Raw genomic sequence first — 22153 nt, forward strand, 5'->3', positions numbered from 1 at the left:
CTAAGAGGGGTCACTCCAGCATAAATGAGTCACCTGGGCCTTCTAAGGAGGCTTCTGAAGAAGTAAAGGATGTCAGGAGATCACGGTATAAGTTCCAGAGTGGGAGCGGTGGGGCTATATGGTGGGGCCAGGGCTGGAATAGGGTTGAGGGAGGCGGATGGCATAGGCAGGAAGAATATGTTCTTGACTGACGAGCCTCCCATTGTTGCTGAGGGCTGGTCCATCCCAGGTGCGCTGGCTTCTGGCTGAAGCAGGGTCCTGAGACCAGGTGTGGGGCGTGCTCGCCCTTCCTGGGCCCTAAGTGACCTCAAGACAACTGGCCTTGGTAGGAGTCTCAGATTCTGCAAAATAATCAGCTAACCCAATGGGGGAGGGAAAAAAAAAAAGCCTGGGCTCCCTTGGTTTGGGGAGTTTATTTTATTTCGGTTCTCTTTGTTCAACTGACTGGTTGTTCATGAAAGTGACCAAGTGTGTCACTGAGTGGCCTGGCTGCTTTGTGAAGAGTCACACATGAACGGCATGACCGGTTCTTTTGTTCTCGAGTAACCACAGCCTTAAAAACCAGTCTCTCTGTCGGTGCACAAGCGGGGCCTCTGGGCATATGGCCTTGTACCCAGGAAGGCCGATGCCGGGGTAGGAGAGGCCCAGGGTCCATTTTTGAAGCCCCTCTTTGTCAGCTGGGGACCCTCCATGCCCTAATCTTTTCACCTGCAGATGGGGATACAGTGACACCAAGCTGGTAGAGTTATTAAAGGAAGAATGATCCTGCACATGAAGGGCTTACACAGTGCCTGGCAAATACTAAGCATCCAGTAGATGCCAGTTTGCTAGTTTTAATCCTAGGGGAGGCCCAACAGGCCAGGTATTTAATAACTAGCATGTTGACAATCAGGAAGATGTACAGCCTCTTTCCAACAAGCCGAATTTATCCTCAGAGTAGTTCCAGGGAAGAAGACACAGCTACGCATAAGGGTGGAGCGGGGGGCAGAAGGAAGAAGGTCTCTCTCCACAGTGTCCTACAAACTACCCTGCAATGTAGGAAGCCGCACCTACATTGAGTGTGGCCTTCTGGGGGAAGGAGCAAGGATTGGGAATTTGGAGAACCCTGAGCCAGATTGATTTCCAGTCCACTGCTCTCAGGAAAAGGATTTGTGTCCTCAACGCACATACAGGTGTATGGCCTCAGCGACTGTACATTTACATGCACACACACGCACACACATTCACTCACTTCAGGCTGGAACACCATTGCATCGAGTGTATTTTTTTCTGGTCTTCCTTCTTATCTCTTACATCCTTTGCAGTCCATTTGGGCATAATTATTATTGCTTTGCTGGCTCGGTTCTGCAGCTCTCTAGAGTGCAGCAGATGTCGACAGCTCTGAAAGATCCCATGCTATTACACAGCAGAACAAATGAGGATGTCAGAAAAGGCTCTTCAGTCTAACAAGAAAACAGAGGAAAGAGACAAAAAGAATAAAGCCTTTGGAGACCAGCAGACTCGCTCTGATTAGATCTTATGCTAACATGATGCCCACTCTGCGTACTAACAGTGATTTAATATGTTTAAACGATACAGGGGAAATACGTCTTGGGGAAAAAAAGAGAAAGGAGAATTTCTTCCCTGGCAGGCATGATTAAGATGGTGTGGGCTCCCTAGGAACACACAACTGCAGCGTGAGACTATGGAGTGCTGGCCCAAGCATATTTGCCTACAATGCCTGACATGGTCTCGTTATCCTGGGCAGCCACTGTTTTCCCCAACACACAGGGGCCCCACGGGATGCTCCGATGGCTTAGCCGGCCGGTGCGTGCTGGGGTGGCGGCCTCACTGCCGGGCCATTGTTCTTTCTCTTGACATGGGAAGCCGAACTTTAAAAGCATTTTACATATGGGGCCACAAGTCCACACACCTTAAGCTTCCCAGAACAAAGATACAAGATACTCTAGAGTTTTGGAAGTGGGGGAGAGAGAAGTGTCTAATCAAATGGACGTACCAAAGTCCATGTATTATAGATTGTATCATGCAATTTACTAACTGAACAGGTCTCTGGTTCCTTTCTCTGAACCTATTTACTCATTTCCTATTTATAGTCCTAACTATTAATGTAATAGTTCTTTCACCAGACCGCAGCAGAACAGGGGAGAGAGGATTCAGAAGGGCCAACTTTGGGATAGCAAAGGCAGAGTGAAAGGTATATAGGCAGCTATTCAAAAAATCCTGACAGTATCAGCTATCTGATAAGTTGGCTGTAAATGAGAAGACACAAACACCACAAGGAAGTAGAGAGCATTATATGTGTTTGTTTCCTTATTTGTTCTTAAATCCTTCCACATTGGGTCTGCCTGGCAGCTTTTGTTATATGGATAAAGAGTATAGCACATACTTCAAAAATCCCCAAAGAATAGAAGTTTAAGAAAATAAATAAATGAAATGAAATGAAATGAAATGAAATGAAATAAAATAAAATAAAATAAAATAAAACAAAATAAAATAAAAACTCCCTGAAGGGGAACAGGTTATCAGCATTCATTGTTGAAATGCAATAAATCAAAAACTGCAGGACTTGCCCCTGTGCCTAAAAGTGCCCCGACTCCCTAGTCCAGATGTTAGGACTAGTCCAGAAGCAGAGATGGCCTCAGTAGGAGAAGAACTCAAAAGGTCACCTGGTCCAGCGTCTGCTTCTGACATGTGATCAGTTGGCCCGTGCTGGATGCCATCTAGGGACACTCCCTCATGAGATGCCAGTCCATCGTCAAGAGTGCTCAAATTATTAGAAAGTGCATTGTTACTTGAACCTAAACATGCCTCTGTATTTTCACCCCCTTGGCCATGGCTCTGCCTTCCAGGACTCCAGGAAGGAACACTTGAAGCCTGTTATACATATGAAGGCAGGGATCCTAACACCCGCCTTCTTCCTTGCGTCCCTCCCACCATGGCCCAGCCTGCCTTTTCTCATCCCATATGTCTATGATCTCAAGTCTTCAACTCTGTCTGTGTAGAGATATTACTTTTATAAGGTGACCGGATATACCAAGGTATAAGGTATATCAGCTCTATCTAGGTGTAAGCCAAAGGGCCCAAAGGCAGCCTGGAATGGTGGTTTAGCACAAGGTGGGATCAGAACACCATGTTCATGTCCCGGCTCTTGTATGTGACTTTGGACACGTTACTCAGTCTCCTCGGGCTTCAGTTTCCTTATCTGTAAGATGGGGTAATAGTAGCCCCTGACAGGATAGTGAGACTGGATGAGAGAATCCACAGAAAGATGTTTGCCATATAGCAAACTGAAAATAAGAGCCATCATTTTGGAGGAAGAAAGGTTATTGCCTCTCTTATATTCTACCCCCTTCCCGTTACAGTCCAAATTTACGGCGCACCAGTGATTCGTTTTGAGCCGATAACCAACTGAAACATCTCTATCATTTCCACGTAGGCTACCATCAAAGCGCATCTGCTGCTCATTCCATCTTAGTTGTTTGTTTATTTTAAACAAGTGCAGGACTTTGCATTTATCCCCATTAAACATAATCTTATTAGATCTGGTCCATTGTTTCAGTCCGTCAGATCTTTTTTGCATCCCAATTGTGCCATCCAACTTAGGAGCTAGCTCTTCCAGCTTTGTGTCACCCACAAATTTTATCACCAGGCCATCAACATCTTCATCCAAGTCATTAATGAAAATAGTTAACAAGGCAAGACGGAGGCCAGAAACCTGTAGTGTGAAAGATCCTTTCTCCGGATCGTCATCAATCTATTAATTAGTACTCTGTATTCAATCAGTTCTTCATCTACCTGATCCGGCTACCTTCTGCTCCTGCCCAGAGGTGCATCTCGTCTGTCTTCAAGGACAGGGACTTTAGCTGTCAAAAGGACTGCTACAAACGCATTCTGTTTACACAATACCCAAAAACCAGTCTAGCAACTCTCAGAAAGAAATGTGGTACGTCCGGGAAAATGCATTGACTCCTTGCTTCTCACCTGGAGACAATGTCCAGCTCGCGTGACCAAAGATCTTCCAACTTGAAGTTTCTTTCCTGGATAGGGAATATGAAAAGAACATAAATGCTGTGAGCGCCAATAATGGTATTGATCAAGCCACGGATGTGTTTTTGTCCCTTGCCAAACATAACTAACAACTTTGTTTGAGAAGTCTGGGTGTCTCTTAGCAGCCCCAGGAGCAGTACCAGCAAAAAACTAGATGGCTCACCAGAAGCCAGCTTGTAATGGCAGTAGTACCAAGAGGGATCTGTCCCAGTCACTGGCTTCCTGACTGTCCCCTGTCTCCATTTCTCACCCTCAGATTCTGATCCAAAACTTTCCACTATGGCTGGAGACAAACAGTGTTTAAGATCTTGGAATTCTAAGTCCATCAAATGCTAACACACACTCTACACGTGCCTGGTGCAGATCTATAAGGGAGACACAGTAGTAATTACCTCTTAGAGTGGCTGTGAAGATCACATGATATAATGGCTTTAAAACTGCCTGGTCCAGGGGCGCCTGGGTGGCTGGTTAACCGTCTGACTTTGGCTCAGGTCGTGATCTCACCATTCGTGGGTTCGAGCCTCATGTCGGGCTCTGTGCCGACCGCTCAGAGCCTAGAGCCTGCTTCAGATTCTGTGTCTCCCTCTCTCTCTGCCCCACCCCTACTTTCCCTGTGTCTCTCAAAAATGAATAAACATTAAAAAATTAAAAACAAACAAAAAAGTGCCTGGCCCATGCGGGATCCAATAGTGGTCCTGCACTATTAGCTTCTGGTTTCTGTCTTGTTCTTGTCCCCATTTGGTTCTACTCTTGTCACCAGTCCTTGGCCCCTTTCAGCCTGTACTAGATCTGTCTCAAACTTTAATTTTCGACTTGCTGCTCACAGACTGGCTTCCCCTTCCTTGTCCCTAAGCCTCCGCCCACACACACTGGCTTTTCACAATACCTCTTTTACACTGAAAATCCCTTGCTGACTCTACTTCTGGAGGGAGATACAGATCAAATATGTGTGCAAAATCCTACCCCTACCTGGAGAGTCGAAGTTTCCATTTATGACAAGTCCCAGGGAATAATAACAGCCTTCAGAACTTCTTCACAAATCTCAAAGGTTGCAGTGCTTGGGATCAAATCCTGGCTTCCTCATTTTTTAACTATGTGACCTTGGACAAATCAGTTTGCTGTCTGGGTCTCATCTGTGAGGTGGGTATCATAAGATAGGGTTGTTGGGAGCATACACTGTTCAGCATCATGCTTATTACAAAATAAATGCTCAGTAAATGTTAGCTGTTATTATCAGCCTCATTAGCACCAGCCATCCCCACTTTACATTTCTTGTTAGTATCCATTTTCTTAATAGATTCTTGTAATTCTAGTGGTTATGTCCACTAAATTTCCGAGCTCAATAGCGAGGTCTCCAGAAACCACATGGATCATTCTACATCATGCCTTCCCTTCTATGAGAAAAGGTATCTAAGCTATCAACTACAAAGCACAATGAAAATGATAATTACTGTATTACTACATTTTGAGATCAATTTCAACCACATTTGGATTTGTAGAGTTCATACCCATCCTTCTGTCTTCCTGGAGTTCTTTCACAAACTGTATGGAGCCACGTGTTTGCATGTTATACCATGAGTTAAACTTGACAGTAAATCCATGTTTTAGTCATAACCCTTCCCTTGTCCCAATCTTCACCATTCGTTAATAACTTAATTCTTATATTTACTGAACTTCTGTTATGTAGCAAGCCCTGCCACACATCAACTCTAAGGTGTAATTCCCGTCTTCCAGAAACTAAGTTAAGTGGGAGAGAATTCTGTTTCAGGTTAGCAGGTAAAAGATTGCAGCACATCTTCATTCCCATAGGAATGAAGAAAAATGAAGAAAAATTTGGGTAACACAAAAATCATACAGAGTATATTTTCTGGCCACGCTAGGATTTAACTAATAACAAATTTAACCAATAACACAAAGAGATCTCAAAAATATTAGAATATTTAGAAATTGAACAATACTCTTCTAGAGAAAAAAAAAAAAATCTCAAGGAAAAACACATATATATCCTGCCCAGCACAGAGCCCACCATGGGGCTTGAGTCCATGACCTGGAGATCAAGACCTGAACTGAAAGTTCAAGTTTTCTTCTTAAGAAGCTAATAAAGGAATGATAGACTAAACTCAAAGTAAGTAGAAAAATAGCAAATAATAAAGAGTGAAAATCCATGAAATAGAAAACAGATAAACAATGGAGGAAATAAATAGCAAAAAAGAAAAAAAAGAATTTTTGAGATCAATAAAATTGATAAATCCCTAGTTAGATTGAACAAGGAAAAAATAAAGAGAAAATGCAAATGACCACTATGAAGAATGAAAGGAAGGATAGTGCCTCAAATCCTCCAGAGCTTTTTTTTTTAAACTTTAAAAAATATTTACTTTTATTTATTTTTATTTTTCAAAAAAATTTTTTTATGTTTATTTAATTTTGAGAGAGAGACAGAACACAAGCAGGGGAGGGGCAGAGAGACAGGAAAACACAGAATCCAAAGCACGCCCCAGGCTCTGAGCTGTCAGCACAGAGCCCGATGACGGGCTTGAACTCATGAACTGAGCTGAAGTCGGACGCCTCACTGACTGAGCCACCCAGGTGCCCCAATCCTACAGATCTTAAAAGAAAAATAAAGGGATATTCCAAACAACTTTATGCCAACAAGTTTGACAATGTTTATGAAATGAATAATCCCTTGAAAAATACAATTTTTCAAAATGGACACAAGAAGAAATAAATGGCCTGAAATCTGTTAAAGAAGTTGAATTCACCATTAAAATTGTTTCCCCCACAAAGAACACTTCTGGCCCACATAGTGCTAATGGTAAATTCTATCAAATACTTAAGAAATAATGCCAATCTTAATCTCTTACAGAAACAACGGAGGAGAGGTTACCTCTTGACCTTCTTTAAAAAGCCTAATATTCCTGGGGCGCCTGGGTGGCACAGTCGGTTAAGCGTCCGACTTCAGCCAGGTCACGATCTCGCGGTCCGTGAGTTCGAGCCCCGCGTCGGGCTCTGGGCTCACGGCTCACGGCTCAGAGCCTGGAGCCTGTTTCCGATTCTGTGTCTCCCTCTCTCTGACCCTCCCCCGTTCATCTCTGTCTCTCTCTGTCTCAAAAATAAATAAACGTTAAAAAAAATTTTTTTTAAATAAATAAATAAATAAAATAAAAAGCCTAATATTCCTAATCATATTCCTAATACCAAAATCTGACAAATGCACTACAAAAAAATTACAAACCGGTATTCCTCATGAACAGAGATGCAAAAAGCCTTAGCAAAACATTAGCAAATCAAATCCATCAATATATAAAAGGGATAACATATCATGGCCAAGTGAGGTTTATCACAAATAAATGCAAGGTTGGGTAAAGCAAAACAAAACAAAACAAACAAACAAACAAACAAAAAACAATGTAACCCATCCCATTAAAAAACAAAGGAGAGAAATCACGTGAACATCTCAGCAGGTCCAGGAAAAGGATCTCACAAACCTCACCATCACTTCGTGAGAAAAACTCTAGGCAAATTCGGAATAGAACAGAACTTCCTTAACCTGATAAAAGGCATCTATAAAAACCTATACTTAACATCACAATGGGTGATAAAACATGGACCATGTTCCCTCTCAGGTCAGAAACAAGGTAAGGATGTCTACTCTCACTGTTTCTAGTCAACCCATGTTATGGTATTTCTTTCCATTAAGAGTCCTGAAGACTGGGAGAGACCAAGTTTAAATAAGATAAAGTTAGCTTTATTTACAGAGACACAATTTTGCATATAGAAAAATCAAAGGAATCTACCCCCAAATCCTACTGAAGCTAGTAATTCAGCAAGGTTTAAGGATATAATGTCAATATAGAAAACTTAATTATATTTCTGTGTATTACCAATAAACAATTGGAAAAGGAAATTAAAAGCTAATAGCATTTACAACAGAATCAATATCACGAAATACTTACAGATCACTTTTTAAAAAGATAGGTGAGACATGTACACTTAAAGCTCTAAAATATTGGGGTACCTGGGTGGCTCAGTCGGTTAAGCATCCGATTCCTGATTCTGGTTCAGGTCATGATCTCATGGTTTGTGAGTTCAAGCCCCTTGTTTGGCTCTGTGCAGACAGTGCAGAGTCTGCTTGGGATTCTCTCTCTCTCTCTCTCTCTCTCTCTCTCTGCCTGCCCCTCCTCCACTCACTCTTTCTCTCTCTCAAAATAAATAAACATTTTTTAAAAACTATAAAATATTATTGAGAGAAATTAAGACAAATAAATGGGGAGAGATATACCATACTTACAGGGTAGCTGAATCGATTTTGTAAAGATGGTGGTTCTCACAAAATTGATCTATAGATTAAATGCAATTCTAGTGAAATTCCCAGGAAGGTTTTTGTAGAAACTGATGAGTTGATAAAAAATAAAATAGTTGGAGGATTTACACAACCTGATTTTAAGTGTCACTATAAAGCTTTATGGGATTTTTAAAAGACTATTGTTTTTATGTTTCCATATAAATGTTAGTATTAACTCGTCAATTTCTGAGACAGTAAGTTACTGGTATAAAGACAGACAAATAGATCAATGGGGCAGAAAAAAACCCACAATGACTATCGAATGATCTTTGCCAGAGGTGCCAAAGCAAATCAATGTGGGAGGGACAGGCTCTTCAACAAATGGGGCTAGAATGAACTCAGCAGCAAAAAGAAACATACTATGGACACTTGAGACAATAGGAATGACCCCCAAATATCATGTGCTAGACTGGAAGGAGCCAGACACAGAGGAACACATACTTAGAATCAATATGAAGTCCCCACTCATGCAAAACTAGTCTGTGGGGATAGAAATCAGAATAGTGGTGGCCTCTGGATGGAGGGGGTGATGACTAGAAAAGCACACAGAGGAATTTTCTAGAATAATGGCAGTGTTTTAGGTCTTATTTGGGGTGTCAGTTAAATGGGTTTTTACATTTATCAAAACTCACTGAATGGTACATTTAAGATTTATGCACTTTACTGTTATTATACTGCATAAACATATATTAAAAAAAAAACCCTAGGCACAGGATAAGGAGGAAGAAGACACATAAAGAAAAATTACAATATGATGTTGTAAGTGCAATGCTAGAGACACACACACAGTTTTGTGAGAGAACATGGAAAGAACACAGTTTGAATGTGGACAAGTCTTGAGCTTATATCTATCCACAAGACAATTATACGTCTCTACCCCTCCTGGCATCCTTGCCAACTTGCTCAGAGAGAAGTTCATTCTCCAGTAGTTGAGTGAGGTCTTCACATCAGGAAACAAGTGGGGGTGCCCCCTGACTTTTGACTACTGGAATCTGGGACAGTTCACTGTGGTATGGTGAACTCTCCATACTTGGGGAGAAGGGGGAAAGGAGGAACAATCTAGAACCCACTTACCAGCTGTCAAATACTGGTTTTTCCTGTTTTCCTTTCCTGGTGATCACCCAGACATCCATCGGCGTTTCCAACACTGCAGCTTTATGAATCCCTCCAGCACCAAATATTCCTATTACCCCACCCGCCCCCCGCCCTGCCTTTTTTGGTCCAATTTAACATCAAGATTCAAACTATGCAAATCTGTTGAAAAATCTGGCTATTTGCAAACAAAGAGAAAATGTATTGCCTTACACACCATATAGCAAAATAAAACCAGATGGATAGGAGACAATTTTAAATGAATATCGAGATGAATATTTGTCAGAGTTCTGGGTGGAAAAGGAATTCCTGTACAGATAACTAATCGAGGGAATAAGAACAAAACAATAGATTCCTTGACGAAAATACAAAACTTAAGTACATCAGAAAGTCATTACAATTTTTAAAAGCCTTACAACAGTCTGGCAGAAAACATTTGCTACAAATATTTCAGAAAAAAGGATTTATATCCTTCATAACTAAAGAAGGAAAGAGAAACACTGCCGTTACACTAAAAAAAAAAAAAAAAAAAAAAAAAAAAAAAGGTAGGCAACGGACAACATGAATGATTAACTTAGAAAAACAAAAGTTCACCTCAGGAATACCCAAACAAATAAAATAACCCTAGGATACCATTTTTAAATCTACTGAAATAACAAAGTGTTTGAAAAATGACGACACTCAAAGTCTGGTAACATCAGCATTTTTCCCCCCACTGTGGAGGGAGTATAAATTAGTGCATTCTTTCTGGAAAGCAGTTAGGCAGTCTTGCATCAAAAATCTTAAAAAATAGTCTTGTCCTTTAAGAATTCCACATGTATGAATCTATTGTGAAACAATCAGAAGGGTGAACACATTTTAGACACAAAGATGTTTAATAAAAATGGAAAACTTTACCTAAATGAGCACAATGACTGAATTATGTGCAATTGACTGAATAAATTGTTGTATACCAAAATAATGGAGTATTTTTCAGGTTTTAAAAGTCTGTTTTAAAAACATTTTTGAGGGGCACCTGGGTGGCTTAGTCGGCTGAGCACCAACTTTGGCTCAGGTCATGATCTCACGGTTCGTGGGTTCGAGACCCACGTCAGGCTCTGGGCTGACAGCTCAGAACCTGGAACCTACTTCGGATCCTATGTCTCCCTCTCTCTTTCTGTCCTCACCTGCTCCTGCTCTGTCTCTCTCTCAAAAATAAATAAACATTTAAAAAAATAATAAAGGGGAAAGTCTACAGAGAGGTAGAGAGAACACACTCCATGGGGTGAACTATAGCTCCAATTTCCCAACTGCATGGTGACCCTGGACAAATCACTTTCTCTGGGTCTCACCTTCTTCGTTATAAAGGAGGCATAGCGGCACCTACTCAGCTTACTTCCCAAGGAAGAGTAAGTCAGTTGGATAGGCACTGTGAAATTTCTTTGTTCTACAAATCTAAGGAATGATTATATATCTGCTGTACACTGGCTTGTTACAATGTGAGGATTTAAGTCTTGGGTAGCCTTATATTTCCTTTGCTGTGTGATTTTGGGGTGTAGGGCGTATCAGGTTCACAACTGAAAGCACTGTCTTGCTCATCACAAACCAGGCTGAATGGTTTGGCCACCGTCAACACACGACCAGTAAAGCCACATAAAAATAAACACCGCAGACCAAGTCTCCCTCTCTCTGAGAAGGAGTCAGATTCTTGGAGTCCTAGCCCTCTCCTTATCCCCTCTTAAATCATGGAATCTTGATTATAATAGGGGCAGATAGAGTAAGTGGATGTTGTTGCCAGTAAAGAACGCGATGGCTCATCTATTGAAGACACCGGTGACCATACTCTTAGAGAAACAGTTTTCTGCACCTTCTGTAGATGGTCAATCTGAACAACATTGACATATCACCTGTATGTGGAAGCCATAACTGAGAAAACAGGAAATGCAGAAAAATTATACAGTGGTTGAGGTTTATTTTGTTATGGTTGTTTCCCCTTAAAACCGAGAACTGCTATAAATTGCTGATAGTCAAGAGTTTATGCTTTAGGGGCGCCTGGGTGGCTCAATCAGTTAAGAGTCCGACTTCAGCTCAGGTCATGATCTTGTGGTTCGTGAGCTCGGGCCCCACATTGTGCTCTATGCTGACAGCTCAGAGCCTGGAGCCTGCTTCGGATTCTGACCTTCCCCCGCTTGTGCTCTCTCTTCAAAAAGGGATAAACATTTAAAAAAAAAAAAAAGTGTATGCTTTAGAGTCAGAACACTTTAAGATTGAACCCCAGTGTCTTACTTGTCTAGATGTGTGACTTCAAGTGCTCCCATCTGTCTGCACCTTGGTTTTCTAATCTGTTCATCTGAGTTATTTTCAAACTCATGGGGCTGTGCTGTGAATAAAGGAGAAAATGTATATAAGTACTTACCATCATGGCCAGCACAGAATATGTGCTCAGCAAATGAAAGCTAGAAATACTGAATAATGGCTGTTATCATGATCATTGTTTTTACCAGAATATTTTTGCTTATATAGAAGTCAACTGCATTCGTATACACTAACAGTTATAAACTAGAAAGTGCAATTGAAAAGAAGACACCGTTTACAACAACAATCGCACCACACACAAAATCAGGCACCTAGCAGTACACTGAACAAAGTATCTGCAACACCTCCATGAGAACGAAGAAAGACCTAAATGAATGGAGAGTTAGATCAGGTCATGATCTCACAGTTTGTGAGTTCGAGCCCCACATCAGGCTCTGTGCTGACAGCTCAGAGCCTGGAGCCTGCTTCAGATTCTGTCTCTCTCTCTCTCTCTCTCTGTCCCTCCACTCTCTCTCAAAAATAAATAAATATTAAAAAAAAAGATTATGTGTTTCTAGTGGAGATACTGTCCAATATAATAGGACCTCAGAAACAGACCCTTGAATATATGGAACTTTGATATTTGAAAGACTTGGCATGGAAGGTCAGTAGGGGAAAACAGACAATGTAATGAATTAACCTGGGGGAGAAAAAGAATATCTGTACGGTGGGGGGGAAAAGTGAAACTATTCTTTTTTTAATTTTTTTTTTATTTTTTAAAATTTACATCTAAATTAGTTAGCATATAGTGCAACAATGATTTCAGGAGTAGATTCCTTAGTGCCCCTTACCCAGTTAGCCCATCCACCCTCCCACAACCTCTCCAGCAACCCTCAGTTTTTTCTCCATATTTATGAGTCTCTTTTGTTTTGTCCCCCTCCCTGTTTTTATATTATTTTTGTTTCCCTTCCCTTATGTTCATTTGTTTTGTCTTTTAGAGTCCTCATAGGAGTGAAGTCATATGATTTTTGTCTTTCTCTGACTGACGAATTTCACTTAGCATAATACCCTTCAGTTCCATCCACGTAGTTGCAAATGACAAGATTTCATTCTTTTTGATTGCTGAGTAATACTCCATTATATATCTATACCACACCTTCTTTATCCATTCATCCATCAATGGACACTTGGGCTCTTTCCATACTTTGGCTATTGTTGATAGTGCTGCTATAAACATGGGGGTGCATGTGTCCCTTCGAAACAGCACACCTGTATCCCGTGGACAAATGCCTAGTAGTGCAATTGCTGGATCGTAGGGAAGTTCTAGTTTTAGTTTTTTGAGGAGCCTCCATACTGTTTTCCAGAGTGGCTGCACCAGCTTGCATTGCCACCAGCAATGCAAAAGAGATCCTCTTTCTCCACATCCTCGCCAACATCTGTTGTTGCCTGAGTTGTTAATGGTAGCCATTCTGACAGGTGTAAGGTGGTATCTCATGATTTGTATTTCCCTGATGATGAGTGATGTTGAGCATTTTTCCATGTGTCGGTTGGCCATCTGGATGTCTTCTTTGGAGAAGTGTCTATTCATGTCTTTCACCCATTTCTTCACTGGATTATTTGTTTTTTGGGTGTTGAGTTTGTTAAGTTCTTTATAGATTTTGGATACTAACCCTTTATCTGATATGTCATTTGCAAATACCTTCTCCCATTCTGTCGGTTGCCTTTTAGTTTTGCTGGTTGTTTCCTTTGCTGTGCAGAAGCTTTTTATTTTGATGAGGTCCCAGTAGTTCATTTTTGCTTTTGTTTCCCTTGCCTCCAGAGATGTGTTGAGTAAGAAGTTGCTGTGGCCATGATCAAAGAGGTTTTTGCCTGCTTTCTCCTCGAGGATTTTGATGGCTTCCTGTCTTACATTGAGGTCTTTCATCCATTTTGAGTTTATTTTTGTGTATGGTGTAAGAAAGTGGTCCAGGTTCATTCTTCTGTATGTCGCTGTCCAGTTTTCCCAGCACCACTTGCTGAAGAGACTGTCTTTACTCCATTGAATATTCTTTCCTGCTTTGTCAAAGATTAGTTGGCCATACATTTGTGGGTCCATTTCTGGATTCTCTATTCTGTTCCATTGATCTGAGTGTCTGTTCTTGTGCCAGAAAAGTGAAACTAATTCTAAGTTTGTACCATACAGAAAAATATCTCTTGATAACTCAAGCACTTAAATGACAAAGACAATAATACCTTTATTTTTCTTTTTAGGAGAAATTATAGGTGAATATATATATATATATGTATATATATATATACATATATATATATATATTTAACATTTATTTTTGAGAGACAGAGAGAGACAGCGTGAATGGGGGAGGGGCAGAGAAAGAGAGAGAGAGAGAGACACAGAATCCAAGGCAGGCTCCAGGCTCTAAGCTGTCAGCACAGAGCCCAATGTGGGGCTCAAACTCATGAACTGTGAGATCATGACTGGAGCCGAAGTCGGACGCCTAACTGACTGAGCCACCCAGGTGCTCCATGAACATATATATTTTTAAGTTTATTTATTTATTTATTTTGGAGGAGAGGTGGGGGAAGGACAAAGAGGGAAAGAAAGAATCCCAAGCAGGCCCCGCACTGCCAGCACAGAGTCTGACACGAGGCTCAAACTCACAAACCACAAGATTATGACCTGAGCTGAAATCAAGAGTTGGACGCTTAACTGGCTGAGCCCTAGGTGAATCTATTTCTAATCTTGGGATAGGGAGAAAGTTTTAAACAGAAATGCTAACTGTTAAAACTTGATGTTTTATTAAAATGAAGAAATTCTGCTCATCAACAGCCACCTTACAGGATGTGAAAGACAACTTACAAATTGGATTGGGAAAAGGTATTTTCAACACATGAATTATTAGGTTAAAAGAAGTCCTACATTTCAGTCAAAAGACATCTCCACCCCCCCCACTTCCCAAAATGGCACAGCCATAAACGGGCAGTTTACAGGAGAGGCAATAACATAGAAAGATGTTCACCTTGAGGGAAATGCCAATTAAATCCACAGTGGTTATTTTATACCCAATTAAGTAGCAAAAATTAAGAATTCCAACCTACTAAGTATTGGAGAGGCTATGCATCCACAGGATTTTCTATACTTCACTGGTAGGAGTGTAAATGTGTACAAACTCTTCAGAAAGCAGTTCGACATTATCTTAAATGTCAGCCAGATACCTGCCCCACGACCCAGAAACTTCTAGATATATATCCCAGACAGGTTGCCAAACACATAAACATACAAGGGATGTTTATAGCAGCATTCTTCCTAATGGTAAAATCTGGAAACAACCCAAATCTGCAATTATTAGAATATACCACAGTGTATTTATCCATTCCCTTGGTATATTCATATAATCGAACACCATACAGCAGTGGAAGCAATAGATTTGTTACATGTAACAGTGTGAATGCTGTATTTGACCTCTGAGGAAATATGCCAAGGTAGGATTAACTGTGGGAAGTATTCCTTAGGAGCAATGCTTGTGGAGAAAATGGGAGGAAGTCTGGGGGAGTCACAGACTGTGATGCAAATATGCCCCCAAGTGAAGGAGGAGGAAAGGAGGGTTGGACGGAAGGGATGTAGACTGTACTAGATCTGCAGACGATTCGGCAAGGTCACCTCGGTGTCCTTGAGCGAGCGTCAGCTGTCACAGGAGCCCTGTGTCTCCCAGGACTGGGGCTGTCTCAGTGTCTTGACCACACTCAGTCACCAGCTGGGAGCAATGTCCTAGGGATCCGCAGGAAGCGTGGTCTTGGCACAGCTCAGCAATGTTCACAATAGGGAGCCGAGAAGAGGGCCCTTGGTCAAGTACGCCTGCATTCTCATGGTCACCAACAGATGCCTTAACAATATAATATTGAGTGGGGGAAAAAAACCCAACAAGATTGCATTCAGGAGAATATCCTCTAATATAAAGAATAGTTAAAAAGAAAAGAAAAGAAAAGAAAAACTACATGTTAAAAAAAAAGCAGGGGAATGACACACACAGGAGTCAGGACAGTGGGTGGGAGCCACAGAAGGACAGGATGGAAGACAAGTATGCAAGCTATTGTAATGTAAGCTATTGCCAACAGTTTCCTTCTCGTGTTGATGGGGAGGGGGCTCCTGCATTTTACTTCTATTACTTAAGAAAAACAAGTCAGCGAATATATACATGAAAACACACATATGAACCAAGAGGGCCATGCATGGATCAAAAATGAAGAGTGTTTCATGAAAAAGAGATTATCATTAATCTAATTCTGTGACTCTGTGTCCAAAAATATTGCCTCTTTTCTCTCCTATGCTCTGATATGTTTCTCTATAATTGTTAGTGACTGAGCTGTTGATGGATGAGAGACACTGCCTATGTATCACAGATTAAATTATAGGTTTGTTAGGATCTCCCCGATATGGTAATCTGGAACTTGGATGTCCCAATTTAGGATCTCTTTGATGGTGTGTTCGAAGTCCAGGTGCTAAAATAGGAGCAGCGAAAATAGTTAAATGGTAATAGCATTGCTGTACGTGGGCTTTCTCCAAGTACTAGTTGGTGATCTCCTTCTCAAACTAGCGCCTGGCATTCAGAATTCTAGGAGTAGAGACCTAGCCTCTAGGGCATGAGGTCCAAGGGAGCAGGGAGACGGCAAAAGATAAGAGACCACAGGGTTATCAAGAGGCACTATGGTACCACTGGTTAAAGACACAGACTCTGAAGTCAGACTCCCTAGGTCTGAATCCCAGTTCTGTCACATTTTCAGTTTGTCACCTAATCTCCGTGGGACTCGATTTCCACATTTCCAGAGTAGGAATAACAGTACTTTCTCTGTAGTGTGGTTATAAAAATTAAATGATTCATTATACCCAAGATGCTTGAAACAGAGCCTGGGAAACTGTGTAAGTCAGAATGAGCTAGGTTATGGTACAGTAACCAGAAACTCCCAATTGCTAGTGTCTAACAAAAAAGTCATATTCTCCATGCATAGAAGGCCAAGTAGCACAAGGCGAGCAACTCTGTGCACAAGCTTTGGAATGGAACATCTCTGAGCCCTCGCACAGAGATTCATAAAGCCAGGGGGAGAACACTTACGGTACTCTTTAACAGCTCTCTTTACCCAATAGCAGGAACTGCCCACTAAGCCCCATGTGGTTTCTGCTTCTAAGGTGAGGGTTCTGCTCTAGATCTCCCCATTACAAGATCAAGGTAGATAGAGCTTCCACTATTAGGAGAATTGTCAATTGCTTTGGCAAGGGAAAGAGACACTATGTGCAATGGTCTTAAAATTTCTTCTCAGATGTGTCACACATCTAATTGGCTGAAGCGGGTGACTGCTTCAAGTGGGCAAGGAACTGTGAGCCCACTACATTCCTGCAGGGAGGAGAAGCAGGATATCTGTGAACAGTCCAATGGACTGTGACATATCCGGTGCTAAGTGTTAGTTATTATAATTCTGGAAGATCTGCAGTGCCAGCTGAAATATGTTAATAGGATATCCAGGAGGAACCAGAAAGGCAGTTCAGCCTATGCACAAGTCCCTCCTCTACCAGTCTGCCATGTCTCTAGTGACCATATTTTTTTAATGTTCGTATCACTGACACCTAGAAGCACCCAGTCAGTCTTTGATAAATAACAGAGACATACACCAGGGACCAAATGACCAAAGAATAAAGAGTGATTTCTAGAGAATGCTCCTAAAGTGACTTTTCCTAGGCCAACTCCCAGATTGCTAGTTGAGGCCCCCATGTGGGTTTTCTAGGCTCCCTCAACCATGTATTTTCTGATATCAGAGTCCTGGAAGGAAGAGTCCCCTGGGTAACCATTTCTGCTCTATGGATCAATTGCTTCATGCTCTTTGCTGCCACTATTAACACAGCCACGTGAAAGATCTCCTGTAATAGAACAGAAGTGTGTTTGAAGGAGACAGAGGAATAAACTTTCTTTCGGTCAACAAACAAATTCACAAGCTCATTAATGGCATGTACATGACACAAGGCTCCAATCCACTTTGTCATAAGACATGTGGTCACTCTGAGTGGAGCCAGTGGACTGCTTCAAAGCCTATGAGGTTCTTCTATTGACTTTGAATTAACCACTCAGGAACGAATAGATACCGTTTCTTCACATTTAGCAAACATTTCATGTATAATGATGACTGACTAATAACATGGTCCCTGTTTTCATGCAGTGCAGGGACTGTTTTTGGACCAGTGCAGGGGTTTCGAGGAGAGGACGGTCATCAAACAAATAAACACATAGATCAGTCTATATATATATATATATATATATATATATACACTTTGAAGGAAAAGGTCATCATTCTATGAAAACACACAACAATAGGACCCCATCTAAGGAGGGGGGAGGGAGTGAAAAATAGGCGGAGGGAAGGGGCCTGGAGCACAGTCAGAAGTGACCTTCTAAAAACAAAGTTGGAGCTGATATCTAAAAAATAACTAGGGATTGAACAAATCAAGTTTAGGGGTAAAAGGTGGTTTTAGGCAAAGAGTAATATAGGGGCAAAGGGTCTGGAGTAAAAAGGTGTATGGTAAGTTTTTAAAACTAAAAAAAAAAAAAAAAAGTTTCGGCCAGAATGTAGAGGGAGAGGGAGAGTAGTATAAGACAAAGTTGTGCTGTAGGTTATATTAAGAACTTGGTCTTTATCTCAACAGTCACAAAAAAGCCTTTGACAGAAGACCCTTTGGGAGGATCTTTGGATGGGGGACCAGAGGGGAAGAACTTATATGAAAAAGCAGCGGTGACCTTCAGCACCTTAACTCTGGAGTTAGGGTTCCCTGCCGTCTCCTGCTAATGGTAAGGAGGGACAGTGGAGACCACCATTTGCTAGTGAGTTCCACTGAACACAAATCCTTCAAGATGTCTCTTTCAAAAAGTATTGTGTTCAAATAAATTTTTGAAGTAGTTCTATACTACCTAGCACCCCTGGAGAGCCATAAAACACAGGAACTATATACAAGGTCAAGTCCTACAGGAAAGATCAACATTGCTCAGGCCAATATTTCTAAAACTTACTGATCGTGGAGGCATTGTATTTTCAAATAAATCTGAGTTCCAACCTGTGGGGCTAATATTCAGTGAAATACTCTTCTAGGCTGGTGTAGACAGCTTGGGTTTATGCATGATCATAAGTAGCAGTCTAAAAAATAAGTAGTCCTCCCTGATTTGTGGGGTATATGTTCCAACATCCCTAGTAGATGCTTGAAACTGTGCATAGTACCAAACCCTATTCAGGTACTATGTCTTGTCCTATACATACATATCTATGATAAATTTTGTAAATTAGGTGCATTAAGAGTAACAATAACTAATAAAACAGAACAATTATAATAAATGATAATAAAAGGCATATGAATGTGTTTTTTCTCAATCTCTCTCAAAATATCTTCTTGTACTGTACTCGCCTTTCTTCTTGTGATGATGTGAGGTAAATAATGTAGACATTGTGACATTAGGCTACTACTGATCTTCTGACAATATATCAGAAGGAGGATCATCTGTTTCTAGACCACAGTTCACGGTGGTTAACAAACTGTGGAAAGTAAAACCAGAGAAAAAGGGCAACTACTGTAAAAAGGAAACCTTTCATAAACATGGATTTTTCAAACACAGACAGTAACAAGTAACCAGCCCTAAAAGCCATAACTGCCTCCAAAACACCAATGTGTTGAACCCCACAGTTGAGAACCACTGGGCAGGAGGCCAATAAGAAGAATGATGTCTGGCCAACCAATGGCTTAGGAACCCCAGGGGACCTATTGATTGCTCTATTGATTCCAGACTGTTCTCTGACAAGTGTGTCAGAAGAAATCAACCAAAGTGCTCTGGAAGTGTAAAGCTTCAAGAGCATGGTCTTTGAGAGCCAACCTCATGGCGGTCTTGATCCATAAGCTGGGGTTGTGATTGCACAGGACTGCTTAGACTAAACCCTCTTTTTTCATTGCTAAGTCTGTGAGGAAAATTAAGTCCAGGTTCCTCACAGAAGAAGGGCCAGAGCTTGTAGTTCAAGGAAGAAAGAATCAAGGATTGCATGGTGGACACGTGATGGTGGGTGCAGAGAACTGGAATAGAGGGCAAGCCTCGCAGGTCTTGGGCTGCATCACAAGAGGAAATGAGCACAACATGAAGAAAAGAGTGTCCTGGGCTGGAGGGAGAAGGATGTGGGAGCACCAGGCTTACCAATGGTTGGGGCGTTGGAAAGTGAAGGCTCATGGAGAAAGGACTTAGGGACCCTGCAGTCCTAGTTGCTTGTCTTATGGATGGAACCCTCCAACCTTCCCCGTGGCACACGGCTAGAGAGCATTTGAGCCCAGGCTTGAATGCCAGGCCTGTCTACGTCAGCCAAGTAGTAAGAGCAGTGGCAAGGCTGGCAACGTAGTATTAATCATTTAAATAAAAACCAAAATTAATCTCTCTGGAGCCTGAATTAAGTATAAAGAAAATTTTTTTGTGTTCCTTAAGAGACAGGAAGAAAGGCTAACATTTTTAGATATACATAAATCTGGGAAGAGAAAATAGGCAGTTCCTAAAATGAGACAGAATTTTTTCCTTTTTCCCATTCATTCAGAAAAATTTATATTCGCTTTTTTTGGTTCCAAACAAGATCAAGTAAACACAGGCAACCTCACGTCTCTTATTAACTACAACTAAAAACCTTGGGCAAAACCACATAATTGAACTTTCAGAAGGCTCTGACAGGTGGATGAGAGCAGGCAGGGTGAGCAAGGATCACTGGAGTCAAGAAGAGGACGTGGTGGTGATTTCTGAGGCTTCTGTTTTGAGGTTTGTTTTCTGAAGGGGATGGGTCCTCTTTTTGCTTCTTATATATCCTGACCTGGATGTTAAAACAGCCTGAACTGCCAGTGGATGCACACAAACATACATACATAAGCAAGCAAGCCAGCCCCAGCGAAAGCCAGAGCGTCTGGAAAGGGAGGACGTGGCAGGACCAAACCCTACTCCAAAGCCCCAGCTTTCCAACCAGAACACTAGGAAGGGGAAACCCTGGGAGACAGAGGGTGCAGAGCGGGGTGGGGAGGCATGAGAAAGGACTCCATTAAGACTGCATATGAAGTTCCTGGCTCACGCTTGAACTGAGCATGTGTCAACCAGCCTAGAATCAGCCCCGTGAAGACTTTGAACGCTGAACTGTAGGGGAGACCATGGCCCAGGTTTCAGACTGGCAGCTGAGCGGTATATAGGCTGGGCGGGTCAGCAGAGGGCTTGTAAATGCTTTCAAAACTAAATGGACATTGGAATCACAGACCACAGAAAGTAGACCAGGTTGTGCCATCTGAACCTAACGAGGTTGCCTGCCTGGTTAAAAAAAAAAAAGAAAAAAAAAGTATAAACTTTCTAGACTTAAATAGGACTCAGAGTTTCATGACATAATAGTCAAAATATTTAAGATGCAACCCCAAATCACTTCACATACAGAAGAACAGGGAGACATAGATAACTCTCAAGGGAAAGGCAGTCAACACAAGCGAACATTGAGAAGACTTCAGTATAGGAATTGTTAGAAAAAGACCCTGCAATAGTTATTGTAAACCATGCTTCAAGAAGTAAAGGTAAATATTTTTTTATATAAATGGAAAGATAGCAGTTTGCAGTAAGAACAAAAGCTATCAAACGGAACTAAATGGAAGCTTTAGAACTGAAAAACTCACTGGCAAGACTCAATAGCAGAATGGAAAAGAACTCTACCTCATAGAATACACAAAGCTTAACTCAAAATGGATCACAGAACTGAATACGGGATTAGTTTTAACTTTAAACACATGAGTTAAATTAGAACTAAATATAAAGTTAATTTGAACTCATGGAAGAAAAACTGGAAAAACACTTTGACTTTGGGTTAGACAAGAGTTCTCAGAACTAAGAAATAAGGATCACCCACAAGGAAAACATGGTTAAACTTGGCTTCATAGAACAGAGAAGCCTTTATTCTGCAAAGGAGATTGTTAACATCCTGTGAAAAGACAGGTTCTAAGCTGGAAGAAAGTCTTTGTGATCACCTATGAGACAAAGGATTTGTAACCAGAATATATAAAGAACCCAAGATTCAATGAACAAAACAAAGAACATATTTTAAAATGGGCCAAAAATTGACATACACGTCACCAAAGAAGATATACGGATGGCAAATAAGGTGCTTCAGGTTAATAAGATTAATAACATGGATGAAAAGATGCTTCAATATAATTTATTAGTGACACGCTGATTAAATGGCAATTCTAAGTGTCAGTGAGGATGCAAATCAACAGGAGCTCCCACACAGTGCTGGTGGTAATGCAAAATGGTACAGCCACTCCGGAAAAATGGCTTGGGAGTTTCTCATCAAGCTGAATACATGTTTATCATA

The 22153-nt window shown here is 41.2% G+C and overlaps 1 long non-coding RNA gene across 1 annotated transcript in view; it reads right to left on the reverse strand.

Annotated features, from left to right (window-relative positions):
* Positions 1 to 447: 447 nt before the first annotated feature.
* Positions 448 to 22153, reverse strand: part of LOC125173250 (uncharacterized) — a 109708-nt gene continuing 88002 nt past the window's right edge. Inside the window, exons 4-7 of the long non-coding RNA XR_007154975.1 lie at positions 11747 to 11840; positions 5017 to 5180; positions 3982 to 4037; positions 448 to 1442 (exon numbers count right to left, since the gene is read on the reverse strand). This is a non-coding gene — a long non-coding RNA (uncharacterized LOC125173250). The remainder of the gene's footprint in view (positions 1443 to 3981; positions 4038 to 5016; positions 5181 to 11746; positions 11841 to 22153) is intronic.

This window comes from Prionailurus viverrinus, chromosome C1, assembly GCF_022837055.1.
Source record: "Prionailurus viverrinus isolate Anna chromosome C1, UM_Priviv_1.0, whole genome shotgun sequence".
In the NCBI taxonomy this organism is placed as follows: Eukaryota; Metazoa; Chordata; class Mammalia; order Carnivora; family Felidae; genus Prionailurus; species Prionailurus viverrinus.